The sequence below is a fragment of the Haliotis rubra genome, unplaced genomic scaffold (genome assembly GCF_003918875.1).
Source record: "Haliotis rubra isolate DU_JTF1 unplaced genomic scaffold, ASM391887v1 Scf1312, whole genome shotgun sequence".
NCBI classification, from domain to species: domain Eukaryota; kingdom Metazoa; phylum Mollusca; class Gastropoda; order Lepetellida; family Haliotidae; genus Haliotis; species Haliotis rubra.
In genome coordinates, this window is record NW_025765240.1 from 87,679 (window position 1) to 110,252 (window position 22,574).

Consider the following 22,574-nt stretch of genomic DNA (forward strand, 5'->3'; position numbering starts at 1 on the left):
TACTATCTGTTTCCAGTTTTTCTGCATACAGCAAGCAGGATTTAAGGCCAGGCAAATCCATTCTCAGGTAACCCATGTTTATTCCCACATGAGCTGATTGTGAGGATGTGACGGGATTATAGATCAGTCCAAGAACTTCCAGTTGTTACTGAAAGATTGCAGTGAGGATTTTGTGAAATATATACCGTATATCGGTTTTAACTGTATTAAACTCAAAATGACAACAGCAACTGACACATTGACAATATTGTCTGTGGAGTAGCCTAGTGGTTAGGATTGTAATTAAAAGTATTCATTGTACATACCCCCCAGATAATGGTATTTTGGCATTATTTTGAAAATTGTTTTGATTGTGACTTATAGGTCCCACACATTGTGTATGTGTTGCTAAAGCACCACAGATATCCTTTACAGTGATGTGAGTCAGGGATATCACGAAAATCATGATTTAGTTGAAATACATGTTCATGTTATGAGGCAACAGTATAAGACACAGTAGACTGAGATTGTTAGTGGTATGCCTGTTAAAGCACACACATCAACATGCCAACATTATCAGTGATTTTGAGTGAGTGAGTTTGTTTTCGCCACTTTTTACGCAATATTTCAGCAATATCTTGGCAGAGGACCACCAGAATGGACTTCACATTGTATTTCATGTGAGGAATCAACCCTCGATCTTTGGCGGACGAAAGCTAATGCTTCAACCACCAGGTTACCCTCACCTCTGCTAAGATTATTAGCCACTAGAATGTGGCAGATAAGGGCTTTGAACAACCATATTGCCACACAATGTTTGGTTGTACAAGGCAGGCCATCGTCATGAAATGCACCAACTCTAACAGTCCCAGAACCACTGGAAGGAACTTGGTTACAGGAGAGTGGAATCTTTGTGATTTTAGCATCAGCAAGGGAAGGGTAAGGTACAATAAATCAATGACCTGTCTACCTACAGAATCAATATTACAAGAGAATTGAATTCAGATTTATTTACATATAATAGGTTTCTATCAGTAAAAAGTAAACATATGTTGTTCAGAAAGCTACTGATAATCATGTAAAACCATTAATTGTCACGAAATGAATACGTTTTAATAAATAATCAGTATATTGCGACAAATGACCCCATAAAGAATAGGGCTGGGACGATACACTGTGATAACACTGTTTTGAAAAAAAAGTCGTGTACAGTTTTGTATCGATACACCAGTTGATGATACGATAGCTGTATCAAACTTAAATGTATCGTGATGTATCGGTGCATCGGTGAATCGTCCCAGCCCTAATTAAGAAGCATTCTGATTAGGGTTTATCACCTTTCATCATAAAGCATGTGCTGTTTTATCAGTGACAAACCCCTGTACAGTGCACTCTGTCTAATTCGGACCAGCTTGGGACCGACTAAAAATTTCGAATTATACAGTAGTCCGAAGTACACAGATTTTAATGAAGTTATCTCCCTTTGACAAACATATTTTAATGAAGTTATCTCCCTTTGACGAACATACGATTGTGCATGAAACACATGTTCCATGACTTATGATTCATATATTAAATCAATCACATTTCACAATGTCTGAAAACACTTATTAAATTTCAAATTATCATATATTATCAGCAGAATTAAAATTATAAACTATTTTTCGCAATGTTATTGAAAACATTGCGATTCTCGGACACCTGCTTCAGCAGCGGGTCCACAATAACATTGTCAAAGAGCAAAGTAACGATGTTTCGAGGAATTCATTAAATAAATTGAATAAACTAATGAATAAAATCAACAACAACATTCATAAAAGTTGTCAAACGCATATATGTAAATTATTTATTTCCATCTTGTAGTAAAATTCAGCAGTATCGGGTAAAAAGTCGAAGTCACCTGACAGTGACATCTCGCTCGCCGCCCAATCTTCTTTCACGCCGGGACATCTATTGATGTTTTATTATGAAAAATATATACATGAAGCATTTTGTCACAGGTCATAGCCTAGCATGATAAGTCGGAACAAGTTCCATAATGCGCTACGAAGGTAGTTAGCGATTTTACTTGATATGTTCAGCATAGCATTATTTTACCCAAAACATTTGTCTAAATCTAAAAGTTTTCGCTAATGCAGGACGCTATCCATTGTCAGAATATGATTATTATTGTCTTTAAGTCACGCGGTCTGATTTCTGTACATATCAATTTCGTGAATTGGTCTAGTGTCACAGAAACTTTGTGATTACGAAATTGATGTAACAGAAAATTCATTCATTGTCACAGGTAATTCCCAATAAAAAAATGGAGTTTACGGGGCATGATTCGTCCAATCTGGTCAATTAATTGGGTTTGGATATGTCTTTGAATGTATCTGAAACATTACTGCCATTGAGAACTGGAAGACCGACAGTCAGACCACACTGCTAGAAAAACATCACCTGTGCATTCTATATCTGCTAGTGGTGTTCCGAAGATAAAACAAATTCGACAATCACTTGAAAGAAGGATTAAAAATGATTATCGATTGTAAAAAAAATATTTTTGATAAATCGGAATTTTGTTGTTTTTGTATAACACCCTTGAATTATCTATACTTACCATTTAATTTGATAAATATTCACGAACAAACATGCCCTCAACAGCGTAAAGCTATGCACATTGTAAAATTTTAACCACATTTATTGTTTAATTACAATTCCAGTGTCTTACTTGTATGTGTGCATTTCATTGCATGACAGTATTAGTTATAAAAAAAATAATATTTAGAAAAATCCTGGGGAAAAAACCTTAAAATTGGTGATTACATTAAAAATGTATATATTTCAATTATAGTCAATAATCGTTCACAACATGTCCTCCGATAATCGATAGTGGATTTGGTTTCCGATTCCCAACACTAATATCTGCACAATTGGATGCTCACAGTGACGTCATCAGCATCAACAGCGTTTGGTCACTGCATCAGTAGGAAAACAGTGATGAGACAACTGCATGCTGTTAGCCATTTTGGGGCATGTTGCGAACCCATTAACATCTGATGAATAGTCTCCATTGGACAGGTATTCATTTGGGTATGATATCTCTTTTGTGTTCACAATCAAAACATTTTCAAAAACATTATTTCTGCATTTTTTTCTCCCCAAGTAACAGATGGGTACTTTCTTTTGATTGTCAGTATAGTTGACACTGCGATGAGAGAAATCTGATTTGGAAATTTACATAGTCAAACGGGACACGTCATCTTATCCCAATTGCGTAAATCGATGCTCATGCTGTTGATCACTGGATTGTCTGGTCCAGGCTCAGTTATTTACAGACTGCCGCCACTAGCTGGAATATTGATAGTGTGGCATAAAACTAAACTCACTCACTCACTCAACTTGTGGAGACCCCGGGAGAAAGGCAAGTCATCCAGATTTTGAGACAACCTACAATTGAGCTTTTAAAATCAATACATCATTCCATAACAGATATAATCACATGTAATCTTGGTCATCACTGGTTCCATTCCATGTTTCTCATCAATATCCATATTAACCATTAATAAAATGATGCTTTGTTTAATTTTGTGTTTAACTATTTACTTATCCATTTGTAACATTCAGTTCTGGTTTTGAACGACTGTCGACACTGTTATCAGTCATTGATTGAATAACAGATTAAGTAACAGCCGTTATCTGTTGTACTCACTTCTACAATTACAGCTGTCAACTGTCTAATGAGAAAACTTTGGTAAGTTACTGTCAATGTTATACAGCAATCAGCAATCAGTGATGTAAGGTGTGGTTGTTATTAAGAGGGAGGTGGTGTAGCCTGGTGGTTAAAGTGTTTGCTTGTCACACCAAACGTCCGGGTTTAATTCCTGCTGTGGTATTGCTGGAATATTGCTAAAGAGGTGTAAAACCTGACCCACTGAATCACAGTTAAGTACACTTGAGTGGACTTTGGTATATTGTTAGAAACAATCCTACATTTGATGTAATGGCAGTGACTTCAGTGAGGTTTGTCACATGTGTTAAGTGAGTTGAAAGTTTGGGAGAGTGTTGAATCATCTGGGGAACTGTAAGCATAGTTTGTATACTGACAATTCCCATATGGGTTTGGAACAAACGGGACCTGGACACATCCAGTTTGTGAAATCTGAGTATGAATGAGCATAAATATAGCAGAATTGCAGACAACCAGAAATTTGACCCATGAAAGTTTCATCTGGTTTGTCTGACATTTAACAATTGATCGGATATGCCACTACCAAATGAGATAGTTTTGAATATCGCCAATTCATAGATTTAAGATATGGCTAACAAAACTCTTTTCTATAATGAAACACTTCTAATCGAGTTTATATAAAATTGATGGAGACTCCATACTTCAAGTTGACTGAAACTATACTGTTTGCATGGTTCAGCTGGTTCAAGATACCGTATTTCTTCTAATAGATGCTTCATTATAAGCAGTAAGTTATTGGTGTAACCGGACAAAATCCCCCCCAAATATGCATCGTAGGACAAAATCCCCACGGACAAAATCCCCAAATATGCATCAGAGGGACAAAATCCCCACGGACAAAATCCCCCCAAATATGCATCGTGGGACAAAATCCCTTACGGACAAAAATCCCCCCAAATATGCATCAGAGGGACAAAAAAACAAAACCCCCCCACCCCAAGGAAAAACAATCAAGAGTTTAAGATATCCATGTAATTATTTGTCAATATTTCAACAAGGTCTAAGAGCACATAGCACATATTTTGAGCACATTCACATCATTCATTGCACATTTATTTTTATTTGACATATTTATATGAGCATATATTTATTCATACATTATGTGACATTTATTCATTTGTCATTTATGCTATTTGATCATAGCTAAAACAATCTTCTCCAACTCTTCTGCAATTGTTAATGAAGCTGTTCTATCAAAACATGATAACAAGGATTAAAGGATAGAGTTAATAAAACCAATCAGTCCCTGTTCAGCCAATTAACATCAAAAGGGATTAATTGTTGTTCAAAGATCAGGAGAATCAAGCTAAAGATGTGTAGGGGATTTAGTCCATTTTGCCAGTTCTATGCCAGTTTACATAGCTAAAACAATCTTCTCCAACTCTTCTGCAATTGTTAATGAAGCTGTTCTATCAAAACATGATAACAAGGATTAAAGAACCTTTAATCTAAAGCTAAAGATGAGTAGGGGGGATTTTGTCCGTTTTAATGTTAAGGATGGGGATTATGTCCGGGATTATTATGATTTTTGGGGGAAAATTTGTTTGTTGGGGAGGGGGAGGGGAGGAAAGAAATATTTGTCCACGGGATTTTGTCCTGGATTCGATATATCTTTAACATTAGGCCAGAATGTTTTAAAAAACTTGTGTTATGATTCACCAACTCCAAAAACTGAAATGTGAAAAAAGAAATAAAATTAAAACAAGAAGACAAAGTCATCAATATCCCCCCGATGGCAAAATACTCTTCATGATTATGTCTACGAGTTATGATTATGTCAAATATTTAGGTGTGTATATAGAAAAGTGGAAGGAGAGTATTGAAAGGTTTTTAAAGTTCTGCTCCAGAAAGGAGCACTATCACCAATTTCAGTCTATGTCAAACTTGTTGCCATGGAAATGCCAAAAATATTTTATTCAGAATTCCAAAACTACCAAAAGGCACCAGTACACCACCAGATCTATCTATGTGCCAAGTTTGGTGAAGAAATAGTGAACGGTTTTAGAGTTCAGCTCCAGAAAAGTGTACTACCACCAATTTCAGGCTAAGTCAAAACTTGTTGCCATGGAAACGCCAAAAATATTTTATTCAGAATTCCAAAACTACCAAAAGGCACCAGTATACCACCAGATCTATCTATGTGCCAAGTTTGGTGAAGAAATATTGAACGGTTTTAGAGTTCTGCTCCGGAAAAGACAAATGTGCACGGACAGAGCCCATTTTAATACCCCCCGAAAAACGTGTTGCGGGGGATAAAAAGTAAAATATTTAAAAAAACCACACCTATTAACTGTCACTACCAATATGAATAAATGATTTGATGTACCAGAATAATTTACCTTGAGAATATATGACAAACCGCCACAGGTACATTTCTATCGGTATATTTCAATTATTATTCATTATTTCTGTTGAGTTAACTCTAAACTTGTTTCTTTCCTATTCCTCCTTCCACTCTTTTCATTTCCTTCTTCTCCACCTACTTAAAGGTCACATGCAACGTAAAGCACAACTTTTCAGATTCTGATTCCTTTCGGTATGGACTTACAGTAACAAGTGATTAAAAATGCAAATTCAACTTATAAAGTTGAAAATAAAGCGATGAAAAAAACCCGCGAAACTGGAGTTCAAACAATTCACTAAATTCACCCCAGCTGGGGTGAAAAGTGGTTTCAACAGCTGTGCGAGCTGCGCTGCACTGCGCTCATGGCGCATGCGCAGTGAATAGGTTCACACAGCTTGGAAGCGGGATGTCCGGGATTAATATTAAATAATCTACTTGGTTTTACATAGATCTACTCAGCTATGTGTCAACCAGTGAGATGTTCGACATTTCAAGACGGAAAACCTTCGCTGGTGGTGAGTACTCGGAATAGGCTTTGATGTGAGCTATTTTTCTAATGTTTTGTTGATATTTCACAATCGCGAGCTTATTATAAATTTATATGTTATGACAGGAGATTACCGATTTAACTGTTTATATAATTTCATTCAACTATTTCACCACACGTTCTTCTTACCAAGTCACTTTCTCAGTTCGATACTTAACATCAACGTCATTATTTAGCATTGTCAGAATTTCTAACTGAGATATAGATATGCCTTTGTCACAGGCAAAACTCAATGTCTGTTTTATTGACACCTATGTGTCTGCTAATGACAATATGCAATACACAACTTGGATCACTGACCACATGCAATTTGAACTTAACACCTATCAGGCTATACCCCATAAACAAAACGCATTGATTTATAGCTCGTGCACCCGAGTTCTGTCTCTGTCACATTATGTAATTACACAGACAGGCTGGTGGGATACTTGTACATATGACATGTTATGGTGACTGTTCACTGCAAAATGTTATACACAAAAAATTAGCATCTATTTACAAAACCCAACATCTCTATACACACACAAAGAGTGTATCGGCAAATGAACCAGCCAATGAAAGTCTTCTTTACACTTAAGTGCACGCCCTCCCACTCTGACTGGGTTCGGTATCCTCGGTGCTTCGTTTCGAGGGAAGTAAACCCAGGTACAAAATCTTGCACTTTTGATTTGCGTTTGTACGCTTATAATTTTGTTTATTTGTTTTTTCATAATCAGCAATGTATATTATATGTCATGAATAAGTGATAATTGTCTTTTAATTATGTTTGTTTTTGGTTGCATGTGACCTTTAACATTTTGGGGTAACAAAAATATCTAAAACAAGAATGATATTTTCTATATTTTTAAATATTATTTTTCTTCCTACAAACCTGAACTTTGAGGGTTAAGATTCAGTAAACAAAAGGTCTGGCCACTGGTTAGAGGCTTGTCATCGCATGATTCATGGATGGATACAAACTGACTGTTTTACAAGACCCAAAATGCATTATGAGACAAAAGAACCATTCTTCTAATTTGATTTTGAAATGGCACCAACTGGTAAACACTGTAGTCTTTAAGAGGGAATATGGTAATGATGGCATGTGGATCAATATATCACACGGACAACACATAGATAAGAATTAGCAAAACTGCATAGAGATGAGAATTGTCAGTTCCGATCATAATCTCTAACCTTCTCCATACACTGTCATAACAGAAATACCTGGAGCAGCATATAATAATTATTGATTGCTCTTTTTTAACATTTGCAGCATATCCTGAATGACAATTATTTTCCCTGCACTTAATCTCAACAAATTGTGACATTCTCAACTCATTACACCAGTTCATTTCTAAAAGTAAGCGCTTCCAGTGATTATCACCTCTAAAGACAAGATATAATATATAACTTGATTTTCTGCGGCAGCTCATTTCGTTGCTAGGCACAACCAACACCATAACCAAATATTTATTATTCAATCATTTTCTGAGTGTAATTTGTCTCAGTATTATTCTTTTCTTGTCGGATTATTTCAATTATGTATCCAGCTATATTGGAACCCGTGTACTGAGCCGGCGCTTATATAAGCCACTAGGCTTGTTCGCCTTCCAGGTGACTGTTCACTGCAAAATGTTATACACAAAAAATTAGCATCTATTTACAAAACCCAACATCTCTATACACACACAAAGAGTGTATCGGCAAATGAACCAGCCAATGAAAGTCTTCGTTACACTTAAGTGCACGCCCACCCACTCTGACTGGGTTCGGTATCCCGGTGCTTCGTTTCGAGGGAAGTAAACCCAGGTACAAAATCTTGCACTTTTGATTTGCGATTGTACGCTTATAATTTTGTTTATTTGTTTTTTTATAATCAGCAATGTATATTATATGTCATGAATAAGTGATAATTGTCTTTTAGTTATGTTTGTTTTTGGTTGCATGTGACCTTTAACATTTTGGGGTAACAAAAATATCTAAAACAAGAATGATATTTTCTATATTTTTAAATATTATTTTTCTTCCTACAAACCTGAACTTTGAGGGTTAAGATTCAGTAAACAAAAAGGTCTGGCCACTGGTTAGAGGCTTGTCATTACATGATTCATGGATGGATACAAACTGACTGTTTTACAAGACCCAAAATGCATTATGAGACAAAAGAACCATTCTTATAATATGATTTTGAAATGGCACCAACTGGTAAACACTGTAGTCTTTCAGAGGGAATACGGTACGATGGCATGTGGATCAATATATCACACGGACAACACATAGATAAGAATTAGCAAAACTGCATACAGATGAGAATTGTCAGTTCCGGATCATAATCTCTACCTTCTCCATACACTGTCATAACAGAAATACCTGGAGCAGCATATAATAATAATTACTGATTGCTCTTTTTTAACATTGGCAGCATATCCTGAATGACAATTATTTTCCCTGCACTTAATCTCAACAAATTGTGACATTCTCAACTCATTACACCAGTTCATTTCTAAAAGTAAGCGCTTCCAGTGATTATCACCTCTAAAGACTAGATATAATATATAACTTGATTTTTCATGCAGCTCATTTCGTTGATAGGCACAACCAACACCATAACCAAATATTTATTATTCAATCATTTTTCTGAGTGTAATTTTGTCTCAGTATTATTCTTTCTTGTCGGATTATTTCAATTATGTATCCAGCTATATTGGAACCGCGGTACTGGAGCCGCGCTTATATAAGCCACTAGGCTTGTTCGCCTCTTCCAGGTTTCTGCATTGAGGGAATAAAAATATGTTTAAACCAATGGCCTTTTTATGACTGTAAAGTAGGTAAATTTAGCCAAATACCCAAACCCGAAACAATTGGTTGCACCTGCAGTCATTCTCATCAAAAATTTGATATTTTATTGCGACAGTCATGATAATTATTGGGACCTCTATGTGGATCTCCCACGACAGCTCCATAGGTGGTTATGTCAAATGAACCCTAAGCGAACTTTAACTGCCCAGTATAAATGATCAAAATCTGTATTATAAATGATTCTGGCGTTCTCACTCCAATCTGCAGCGGGGCGGTGGGGTAGCCTAATGGTGAAAGCATTGGCTCGTCACGACGAAGACCCGGGTTCGAATCCCCACATGGGTACAATGTGTGAAGCCCATTTCTGGTGTCCCCTGCCGTGATGTTGCTGGAATATTGCTAAAAGCGGCGTAAAACCAAACTCAGTCAGTCAGTCAGTCAGTCCAATCTGCAGCGATCATTGCCCAGTTTATGTTTCATTGAAATTTGGGAAACACTCCAAGGAAGCATTTAAGAGAACCATTTATGACTATAACCGTGCAGACTATGATGGGTTAAGTGATAGTATATCATCAACCGATTGGGACACTCTGTTTAGTGATGATATCAATAGCTCTGTTGAAACTTTTACATCTACGCTCAGTAGACTAATCAATAACTATATTCCAAACATAGAAGTCGTTATAAGACCTCGAGACTGTATATGGATGAACAGATATCTGCAAAATTAATGAGGAAAAGAAACCGCCTACATAAAGTTGCTAACGAAAAAATGATACCTATCATTGGGAATGTTTTAAAGTCGCTAGAAACAAAGTTATTTTGGAAGTTAGAAAAGCTAAACGTGCATATGATTTGAAACTTGATGATATCATTAACACTAAGAGAGCAACTAAATCATGGTGGCGGTTAGTAAATAAGCATATTAAGATAAATAGAAATTCAGGTAAACAGTTTCCACCTATCACACACAACGGTACTGTTCTAGAAGATGCAGATGACATTGCTAATGCATTTAATGAATATTTCACAGAACAAGCCAAAGGCGACGAACCTAATATCGACTCACCTCCTCCCACTTACAGCGAAAACAAATTAGATATATTTTCTCTAACGGAAAATGAAGTGTATGATATCCTGCTGTGTTTAGACACAAAGAAAGCTAAATTATTAAAAGTTTTAGCTCGGACTCTCCATAGACCCGTTACGAAGCTTTTTAATTTTTTTATCCCTAAAACATTCTCAGTTTCCCGACATTTGGAAATATTCGGCAGTTGTCCCTCTTCACAAAAAAGGAAGTGTGCATGATTGTAATAATTATAGGCCAGTTGCTCTATCTTGTTGTGTGGCTAAAGTATTTGAAAAGTGTATATTCAAGCATGTTTACAATTTCTTTATGGATAATGACATCATATCAAAACACCAGTCTGGATTTAAACCTGGGAACTCCACAGTGTACTAATTAACTGAACTTTATCACTTGAAACTATTTATAAATCATTTATTTTGCCTATCTTTGACTACTGTGATACCATCTGGGATAATTGTACCGAGGACCAGGCTCATCTGATAGAGAAGCTACATCTAGATGCCCTTAAGACTATTTCAGGTGCTGTGAGAGGCACAAGTCACGAAAAACTCTATGCTGAGACAGAATATAGTTCCTTAGTCGAAAGACGCCACTATAATAAATTATGTATGTTCTACAAAATGGCAAATGGGTTAACCCCACAATATCTCTCAATATGGGTACACCAAATGTTTCTAATCAAAGCAATTTGCGAAACTCCGATAATCATGCAGGGAGTGTATCTTACTTTAATAATTCTTTTCTCCCATCTACTGTTAAGGCATGGAATTCGCTAGACATCCATATTAGAAATGCAGAGTCATTATCAAAATTTAAGAAATGTATATCTTGTGACATGACATTATCCCCAACATTTAAAAATTATATATCGTATGGTCCCACGCGAGGTCAAATTCTTCTCTGTTGTTTGCGCCTGGGCTGCAGTGATCTTAATTCTCACTTGTTTGATAGATGTTTGTCAGACAGCCGAAACTGCTCCTGTGGAAACACTCGAGAGGAACCTGTCCTCTATATGATAGGTTTACATTTAATAAATACTTCCTTCAAAATAATATAAGTTCACATGCTATTCTAAGCGGCGATGAATCTTTGTCCCAGTATGAAAACAAATTGATAATAAAATCGGTTTATAATTTCTTAATATAATATAAGTTCACATGCTATTCTAAGTGGAGATGAATCTTTGTCCCAGTATGAAAACAAATTGATAATAAAATCAGTTTATAATTTCTTAAATGATACCAACCGTTTTCCATAAAGTGTGGTACCATATGCTATACTTAGTTTGATATTATTGAATTACTTATTTCCACAAATGTACTTATAAAATCCTTCTTTACAAGATTATGTTTAGGAGAAGCATTTACGTAGGCTGAGGCAGCCTGTTTGCTGATCCTTTTTCCTTTATGTAACTTAATAATGTTTAATGTAGATTACATGTCTTTCGGGAAATAAAATACTGTTTAAATCATCAAAATCTGTAAATCAGAATATATACCGGTCTCAATATTTTGTTCACTCATGTGATAATACAGAAGCCTTAAGATTGACGTTGACTGGCTGATTAGAATTTGACTCACAGTGCCCTATAGTCCTCAGATGTTGAAACTGATTGCACCTTCACTATAAAATATGACATTTGATTGACAGTTATGATAGGTGAGGTGAGGTGAAATTGGGTTTAACGTCGTGCTTGAGAATATTTCGCTCATATGACCAGGGCTCCAGATAACTTTTGGGGGTGCGAGTGTACTTACACATCATATTGCAAGTGAAGGTGTACTGAGAATTTTGAAGGAGTACTGACATGTTTTTGTGTGAGCGAGTTGATGTGGTTTGTCTGGACGTTTCATCGATCACTATTTCCAACCATGTATTTGTATTTGAAGATGCGTAAGAAATAACTGAGCGACCGTGTGATGCACGAAATGTCAGGTCCGACTGGATATAAATATGAACAGTGTAGTTTTTAGTGAATCGAAAAATAGTCACACATATCATTGCATGGCAACGCATGGGATTCCTACTGTCGGGGTTTCCTCATGTGTCAAATCGTGTTTCGCAAAAGAAACTGAACAAGTATTTATCTGAAATAGATTTCCATTTGCACGATACGCACGGAAATTAAATGTTAGACATACGAAGGTATTTATGTGCGTACACGATATGCTTGAAATCTTATATTATGTCGTACTTAATTGATTTTGAGGCGTACATTACGCATGTACGCCCCATATATGTAGCCCTGTATGACCACGTGCATGCGTGTGTATGTATGTGTATGTGCGGCTGCTTGTACTAGCCCAGACTGAAGCTGGTTTTATAGTGCTAGCCCACTGAGATACCATGCCGCAGTGAAACATGAATCCCCCGCTCTAACCACTACACCACAGAGGCGGTCCAGTAATGATAGAACAATGTTACCATGGATACTTTAGGGAGATAATTTGAACAGCATCATGAAGTCAGCTCATTGCGATAAAACTCAAAAAGTGTTCTTTATCACAGAATAAAGTACAATCAGTGCCTTTGACCTTTAAAAGAACCATCATAAAAACATTCTGATATATGAAACAACCCTGTAGAACTACATCCTACTCTATAGACCTTAGATTCGTTGTTTTACAAATCTTAGACTCAATTTCAACACGTGGTTGTCCCCAAAAATTGAACTTAGTATTAATAAATGAAAAACAAAAGGTTTGAATTTGGCAGTTAGTAGTGTTGGTTGATGTGTGAGATGCAATTTGGCACTAGTCTGTTTGCCTGAGTCAGCTTGAGTAGTGTAAGGTCTCCTAGAGTTTCAGGCTTTGTTGTGGATGTCAGTGTATGCTATTACTGGGTGAGTGGATGGAGTGTGTTGGTGTAGGCAGAGACCATATATTATTACTCGCCCGTGAAAGATACCGCAGTGTAATATTTTTACGACAATATTACACTAGTGTAATACTGATAGACGTATGATGTCATAATGCTTTACAGTTATGACGTCACAATGCTAATACCTCTGTCACAATGGTATTAGACCTTGATGGACTCGCAGAAAGCTGAGAGTCAACACACTGTAGGCAGTTTCTAGAAATTTATGTTGGAGAGTAATAAACAGAATACTAAACTTGCTTCCATGAAATACCATTTCTATTAAACTCGCGGAAAGATTTAGTATAAAACTTGCTTGTGCTCTTTTGAAACCAAATCATTAACTTGTTTAATATAAGTGGTATTACACGGAATGTCATTTAGTATCCCCTCTATATATGGTCTCTATTATGCAAATGGGTGGGTTGGGGGGTGATGAACAGATGGCTCAGTGGATTTGAGGGTAGAAGGATATAGAGGGGATGAATGTAGATAAGGGTGAGGGGTGCCAGAATCTGTGGATGGCTGGATGGCTGAGTGGATTTGAGGGTACAGAAGGGATGAATGGAGATACAGTGAGGGTGCCAGAATTTTAGCAATGCAGTGTTTTTGTTTGGTGTTTATTTAGCACCTTGTGCTTTAATGGGTACCTTTTTGTGTTTAACTTGTGTCCTATACACCATACCTGCCAGACAGTGAACAGTAGTGGTGGTCCGATTAATTGAAATAATCGAAGATTGGTCGCAGTGGCCAAACGACCAAGCAATCGATCACATTTTCTCATAATCAAACACAAACGATTTTGGAACCGCTGTAATAGAGTTTGAAATACTTGATGATGGAACATATCTAGGACGCTGTCAGGGCCTGAAAACGTGTTTATTTCTAAGAAAACTCACTTCACTTTCTGAAAAGTCATGACTGAATATTTCTTGAAGAATCTGGGAAGTTAATGTTACACTGGAACTGAATCATTTTACACTGGATGTGAAATCTGCAAATGTAATTTGTGCAGTTTCTAAAAACAACAGAGAACCAAACGTTTTTTTCTTTATATTTACCTGCAACTACAACCTGAATAGGAAAATCTAAAAAATGACGCTAACCAATTATTTTTCAATGATTGGTCGTTGGTATTGAACCAATCATCAATTGTGAGATTTCAACCAATTCCCAACACTAGTGAACAGTATTGCATCCACTATACCTGCCAGACAGTGAACAGTATTGCATCCACTATACCTGCCAGACAGTGAACAGTATTGCATCCACTATACCTGCCAGACAGTGAACAGTATTGCATCCACTATAGCATGTCTGTGACTGCGAGGCACATAACACCAATCTTCTTATTTTCTTCTTCCATGACTATTCGGGCTAGCAAATGTTTCAGGGTTAGTTGCAATCCCTGTAGCTTCAGCAACATCTGTGTCAGAGGTAGTCAGGAAGATCACCAAAAATATAGCACTCTCTAGAGGAGGTTATAAAAATACACTCTTTCAGTAGAAATTGGACAGTCTATAATAAAATACAAAGTGAATTTGCATTTTGTCATTACAGAAAGGATCATTAGCAAATGCACCAAGACATCAGGAGGGTCACTGTAGATAGCGATACAAGACCGCCAAGGACATCCTCTATGCTGTGTAGAGTGACAGAGTTGCTGTAAGGAACTATTCTGATCAATATGCATTAGCCATATAAAGTCCAATTATCAGTTAACCGCCTGGTAAGTAGTTGCCAAAATTAAAGATATAACTGAAATGTAAATAATTAATACTCTCAACAGGAACACTGTTTATAGATAGACAACTTCTTCATTGCAATGGATGCGACATTTGGTTGTAGATGCCCTTATCAAGCAAGCCATCACTTGAATCATTCCTGTTCATTGTACCAGTTTCTAAATGCAACTCAAAGAAATTAATACTCTGGTATATTTTACTGACTGACTGAGTTTGGTTTTACCGCTTTTAGCAATATTCCAGCAACATCATGGATGGGGACACCAGAAATGGGCTTCACTCATTGTACCCATGTGGGGATTTGAACCCGGGTCTTCGGTGTGACGAGCCAACGCTTTAACCACTAGGCTACCCCACTGCCCCCTGGTATATTTTAAATAAGTTACTTGCTTGCACTTCGCAATAAGTATAGAATGTAACAAGGTATGGGGTCAGATTTTCCTTACTGACAAAAACTCAAATTTGTTTTCTAAGTTTACAACATGGATAAATAATTGACTAATTTCGTCACTTTGTTACACATGACGAACATTGTCACCATTCTCTCTGACACCCGTGAGTTCTCTGGTTCATAATTGCCTTATGTGATGAATTATGAAATATTTTTACAGCAAACTTGTAACAGCAAAGTCGTTGAAAGTGTCTTCAAAAACAGTATTTTCGATACGGGTCTTGGTGAAATGCTTCATTGACCTAGTTTGACAGTCTGCTGTTTGATGAACAAGCTGTCATTGCCGTTATAGTTTATATAACACATCCCGATGACGTAATTCAATCAGCTGCTGCACGTAGACTCCGTGCATTCTCACCTGCAATCCGTGGCGAATGTGTGTCGCTGACTTCGATGCGCTTTGTTACTGGGCATTGATTACACTGTCATCTGTCACCTTTGAGGCACCTGGCGGTATAGGGGAGGTAACTCTATCTGACCACAGCAACAGGTGTGTGATTCATCGCGGACACCGCTCAAGCAGCGTGGAACATATTTTGCTGAGTGGGGAGACGCCTTCGCTTCACCTGTCACGTTGTGATCTGAAGGAAATCTTTCGGAACAATACCATTGTACGTATTATTTTGTAGTTATTCAGGACCAAGAGTAGTCAATTTCAGACTAAACAAAGTTATATTTTGCAAAAAAGCTGAGATTTTGGCTTGAAACTCACGCTTTTATCACTCATGTCACACTCTCACGAAAAATACTTAATCTCACGCCAAATTGGGTTTATATGAAATATAAAAGTAAAAATCTCTTAAAATCACACAAATAAGTGTGAATACATCGCTTCAGTGACTTTTCTTAGTAGGCAATTAGCAACTGTGCGTTTTCTTCAGGGGACGTTAGGTGAAGTGAAATTGGGTTTTACGTCGTGCTTGAGAATATTTCGCTCATATGACGACGTGCATGCGTGTATGTGTATGTGTGGCTGCTTGTACTAGCCCAGACTGAAGCTGGTTTTATAGTGCTATCCCACTGAGATACCATGCCGCAGTGAAGCATGAATACCCCACTCAGACACATTATACTGACTCTGAGCCGACCAGTCCTTGTTGTACCCATTAATGCCGAGCGCCAGGCAGGGACCAACAAGTACCATATTTTAACGTCTTTTGGTAAGACGCGGTCGGGGATCGAACCCGCGACCTTCCGCTCTCCGGGCGGACGCTCTTACCACTACACCACGGAGTCGGTCTGGAGGCGTTAGGACCCGAACCACATTATTTTCCCTAGTGCCTGGCCCTCTTTGTAATGCTGAAGCAAGTCTAGATTCCCCAGGTTCAGGTTCTGAAATTCTACCATGACTTCAGTAAACACTGGATTGTGATTGGTTAATTAAAGTCATTCAGAGGTATATAATCACGTTATACAGGTCTCTGTTTTCCGTGCGCAATCATACATGGTTTACGGTAATGCACTATTTGTGTCTGCCCACCAACATGGCGGACACCAAACAACCTACCGATGCATCAATAAATTACGGCGATTTTACTGTTGGAAATTACACATATGTCTTTAAAGATGGATTTAGCGATGACGGGCTCGACTTACTACTTGCGTAAATCACAGCAATAGGTGTTTATACATACAAAAGTACTTCGAAAGCATGGAAACAAATATTCAGTCGAACAAGATCAAAACATCGTCTGCTTTCCGAATAAAAATTCATCAAAAACAAATATGTTTGCGTTGATTCTATGTTATGTCAGAATAGATCCAGCAATAGACTGCTACATAATTTCCGTGTTAAATTTATTATCAGCTTTCGTCAACGATATCGCCACTGATCTAGATCCGGTAACGGAGGATGCATTAACATCGAACGCCGAAGACTGACTGACTGAATTTGGTTTTACGCCGCTTTTAGCAATATTCCAGCAATATCAGGGCGGGGACACCAGAAATGGCTTCACTCATTGTACCCATGTGGGTACAACGCTTTAACCACTAGACTACCCTACCGCCCCCGAACGCCGAAGAAATTCCGTCCACATAAATAAACAGTTGGGTTATCAATTCAAACAAAATGATATTTTGAAATTTGTACTGTTTCAAATTTAGCGGTAGTACAACACAATTATTACAGAATCTGCAAACCGTTCTGTTGAGCCCAACATATTCTTTTTCTAAAAGTAATATCGTTGAAAAAGTTATTTAGCTTAGTCATGATCCCTCTTATCCATTACACTGCTTGATCTAAAGTAGTCTATTAAAGTATAATTAATTACCTTACCGTGTTTATGCCAGAGGTACACCCTTATGTCCTGATCCATCCTTTCGGAAATATCACCACAAATCTGGCTCTTTGTCAACAGACTCGCGAACATGCCAGCGAATCCGATTCAATTTGAATTCACTACACTTTGAAGCCACTAGGTCACAAAACACTTTCCAAAATGTTGAAAATAATATCCGTAGAATCGAATTTGAGCACAAAGTACACACATGAGTGTGTAAGAGTCACCACAGCTGTCGCACGCAGACGTAGAGGTGCGTGAAATCGTCAAGTTGACAGGGCGCAAAATTCAACAGTATCTAAATTCGCTACAACACGGACTTCTCGTTACAGCAAAAGCGCCTCTACTCTTAAATTTTGTACCAGTACCAGTAATTAGATATCAAAGACTATCTCAGTCATACAATCAGGAAAGTTAACCTTGTGCAAACTGTCAGATGCTCTCCTGTCGCATCTTTCCAAATTTGCACGTAAATGTAAACAATGACTTCCGAGAAAAGGTCAAGGCCATGAGGTTGCTGCCATTATTCTGGTGGGGTTAGGGTCTACGGTGGAATTTTCAAATGTGAACCAAGCTTTTTAAACTTATTTGATGTATGTTTTCCAACTTATCAGTTAATGATTGATGATTGATGCATTGAAAAAACAAAACGTGATTTGTTATTACTGAATCTGGAGTTTGTTAGTCATTGGCGATTTGCCACCAATCACCCCGTTTCGGGCGATGCCACTTGAGATTGGAATGCGAGGCCGCTTCACTTTATTGACTCGTAACCAAAGAAAGAGCTCCACCTCAAACTGTTCATAAAATTATCATGGTAGAATGGAGATAAACCTCGCTACGCGTTCGGTTTTAAATGAAATTTAGAGCTATTATAATTTCGTTATATACCTCTGATTTTCCCACACAGTAGGTTTATCTCCTAACTATCAAACTTACATACCCCATATTCAGAGAAACCCGTGAAGGTCCGGGTTAGAATGAACCTTCAGTAACCCATGCTTGTCGTTAGAGGCGACTAATGGGATCGGGTGGTCAGGCCCTCTTGGTTGACACGTCATCGGTTCCCAATTGCGCAGATCGATGCTCATGCTGTTGATCACTGGATTGTCTGGTCCAGACTCGATTATTTACAGACCGCCGCCATATAGATGGAATATTTCTGAGTGCGGCGTAAAACTAAACTCACTCACTATATTCAGAGGCTAAGTGTTAGTCTAGGACCCGACCCTTGGACCCCCGCATCTTAAGCTTTTTTCTCACTTTGGGTTGGAAGCGTTCGCAAGCATGAATATGAGCAGAGTGCACTCGCTGCTTAGCCTCAGAAAAGAACAACATTCAACTGCTTGTCACACAAATCATTTAACTGATGTTGAAGATCAGTCTGCAGAGGGTGATAACTATAGTATTTCGAGACTTGTTAAAACCAGTTTGACACTATACCAGTTGATGTAATATTCTGTTCATGTCGATTCTGATTTTATGTAATATAGATAATAGAATATGTCATTTTTGGAAGGTCTTGTATGTGGCTAAAAATCAAAGCAAATCTTGAAGAAAATTCGCAGGTTGAAAATTATTTTAAACCCACGCAAAGAAATAAAAAACACACTGATACATATCCTGTATGCATGTGTGTACGTTTCCTTGTTATATGCCAGGGTGTCCCAGTGATATCGTGTGAGCTATCTCCTGTGAACTATCACTATGTAGGATCTCACGTCGAGTCTAACGGAAACCCCTCACTACCAGGACAACGGATGCGTGTGCTATCACACAGTCACGTCAGCATGCAGAATACAGACAGAACACAGACATCTACTTCCTTTAAGATATGATGATAATGAACTTAAACTTGCTGTCTTAATGATATCAGATCTTTTACCTCCATACGATGTCCCTTTGTGTCAAGATCGGACGATACCTCCATAGCAAGAGGAGGTAAAAAGCTTTCAACCAAAAGATTTTAAATAACCATAGTTCGAAGCGAATAATGAGATGTTCCCCAAGGTTCACTTCCACAGGGGAGTGGGGAGTCGTTATTTCACATTTTTCATATTCCATAGGCGGATCCAGTGTGTGTGTGTGTGTGTGTGTGTGTGTGTGTGTGTGTGTGTGTGTGTGTGCGCGCGCGTGCGTGCGTTTAGAGCCCCCTTGTGCTGAAAGTTTGTTAAATGACCATTGAAACTCGAGAAAAATGAAGTGTGCACCCTCCTTTCTCAAAAGCTGTGTCCGCCCCTATATTCAACATTTTACGAAGGTGTTTATTTAAAGTATCGTTCAATATAATGCTAAAAACCAATATATTGCTATAATTAACCGATCTATCGATGACAGATTATCTGTAACAGTAGTAACTATGAAAGAATCGGGTGGTCCTGATTTTTTGGTTGTATTTTTATAAGTCGAAATACTGTAGTGTGCCTCTATAGGATTCCACACGTGCTGTCAAATTACGTAGGATATGTGGTGTCATCTAAGTATCTCAAAGCCTTCCGCTGTTTAACGGGCGGTTGTGTAAGATTCTTCTCTAACGCTCGAGAATGATGGTAGAGGGGACTGAGGCAGAAACTTTGATAATCATCCTGGAAATATTAAGTTAGTTTTGAACCGCATCCCAGTTCATAATCTCGTTTAATAAGATCTCAAATCTATCACAAAATGTAAGCTCTGTGGACCAACTTTGTAACGTCAGAACGACTTTTCATCTGACCAATCAGAACGCCGCTTACTCTATCAGGAAAGTGTTAATCAGAGTATGTTGTTCAATCAGACAGCCTCGATTATATTAACACGAAGTATTCCGAACGACCTGTATGTTCTGTACGGATGATTCCATCTATAGACAAACAAATTCAACGGACGAAAGTCTATCAACGTATCACTCAAATGATGCCTCTGCGGGAATATTAAAGTAAAAATCCCCAATAAAATATGTATTGAAAACAGACAATGAGACATGACATGTTTTAGCCAGCATTTTAATAACGTGCAGTCATTTTATTCAGGATCAAAACAGTTTGAAAACAGACATTGCTAAGCTGACAGCCGTGTACACGTTTCACAATTTCTACATTATTTCTCAAATAGATCTATAAAATTGGGTTGACCAGATATATCGATTTATGTCAATATATAAAACTGTATGTATATTACTATACGGCGTATATTAAAAGTCACAGAAATATTATTGTAAATGCAGAATGTCCATCAACAAGAACCTATTTAACCAATCAGAATCCTTAGAAGTACACAACAGCCAATCAGATTTTGAATTCATTTGTGAACAGTATCGGCCATCGTATGACCATTTACAGAACATATTCAATATTCAGTTAATATTATACAATTATAGACTCTTGTAGAGGTCGATATCGGTTTTTATTGACTTGAGTAAAACAATATTGACCGAGCTTGCGAGAGGTCGATATTGTTTTTCTCAGGTCAATAAAAAACGATATCGACCTCTACAAGAGTCTATAATTGTTTTATTATATAATGAAAGAGAAACGGGTTTTAACATAAACTTTTAATGCACACACTGTGCCATCTATCCGAGTGATCTGATTGGCTGAAAAGCGGGGAAGCCCCTTCGTACGGGATTTCTTGTCTATTTGTAGTAACCAAGTCAATATCGTAATTTATCAGAAAACTCAAGTCAATATCGTGTTTTGTAGTCAATCATGTGACGGTATTTTGACCAATCGTGGTACAGGGGAAAAATACTACCTATATAATAATTCGGTTTATCCACATTTAGCTGTTATAATCGAGACCCGGTTGTACTGCAAAAATTATACGTCTTATACAAATAAATTGTAAACAGACTGGAAGTATATTCTTTTAGAAGTTGGGAAGTGCAATGTAGAATAAACGTTATGGAATGTCCCGCTTGACAAAGGTACAAGAATCTGTATAGAAACGTCGCACTCACGAATAATAGAAGTTGCTATCCATAAAGTTTGTTCTATATTGACTGGAAGTATTATGTGCATGCGCTCTGAACTTTTTTCAAGTACTCTCAAAGTACTCCCGGCATTCCATAAAGGTTAATACTCCCTCATATCTGGTGTATTTATCAATTCTATGACCATGAATACTATTCGAGCAATTCGTTACAAAAGCTTCGATGTCAGAAAGATTCGACTCTAAATTTAACCGATTTGGATCCTGATCCACAACGTGTTCGTAGCGCTACGACATTGGTAAGCTTATGGCAAATTATGGAGTTACGACAGGCCGTAACTTTACGAACGCTTAGTGGATCAGGGCCCTTATTCTCGAAACGTTCGTAGCCAGCTAGCCCTAAGTATTCTTAACTTTGATCGTAGCCAATGTGGAAAGAATGGGCTTAAGAAGTTCGTAGGGCTACGAACGTTTACAGAATACATAGCTAGCCAGGACCCAGAACCCACTTTCACAGTGCGATCTTAGCCCTACCACGATCGTACCTACAATACATGTAGTTACGTGGCTTTAAGATGGTCGTAGCGCTAAGAACGCTTTGTGTAAGTGAACCCTATCCACACACGTATTGGGAAAGAATTTCCGTGGCGTGCAAGCATTCACAGATATTCAAAGGTGACGTCAGTTTCTATATGTAGTTATATGATAGCGAATAGGTCAATGGTCTATATCACAATAAAACTGAGATATAATACACTGTGCTCTCATGGGGCGGTGGGCTAGCCTAGTGGTTAATGCGTTCGCTCGTCACGCCAAAGACCCGGGTTCGATTCCCCGCATGGACACAATGTGTGAAG

The 22,574-nt window shown here is 37.7% G+C and overlaps 1 long non-coding RNA gene across 1 annotated transcript; it reads left to right on the forward strand.

The window, feature by feature from the left end:
- Positions 1–1,336: 1,336 nt before the first annotated feature.
- On the forward strand, positions 1,337–22,547 carry LOC124267468. Its single transcript, XR_006896035.1, has 3 exons — positions 1,337–1,347; positions 13,322–13,329; positions 22,416–22,547. It is a non-coding gene; the product is annotated as an uncharacterized LOC124267468 (long non-coding RNA).
- The last annotated feature ends 27 nt before the right edge of the window (positions 22,548–22,574 follow it).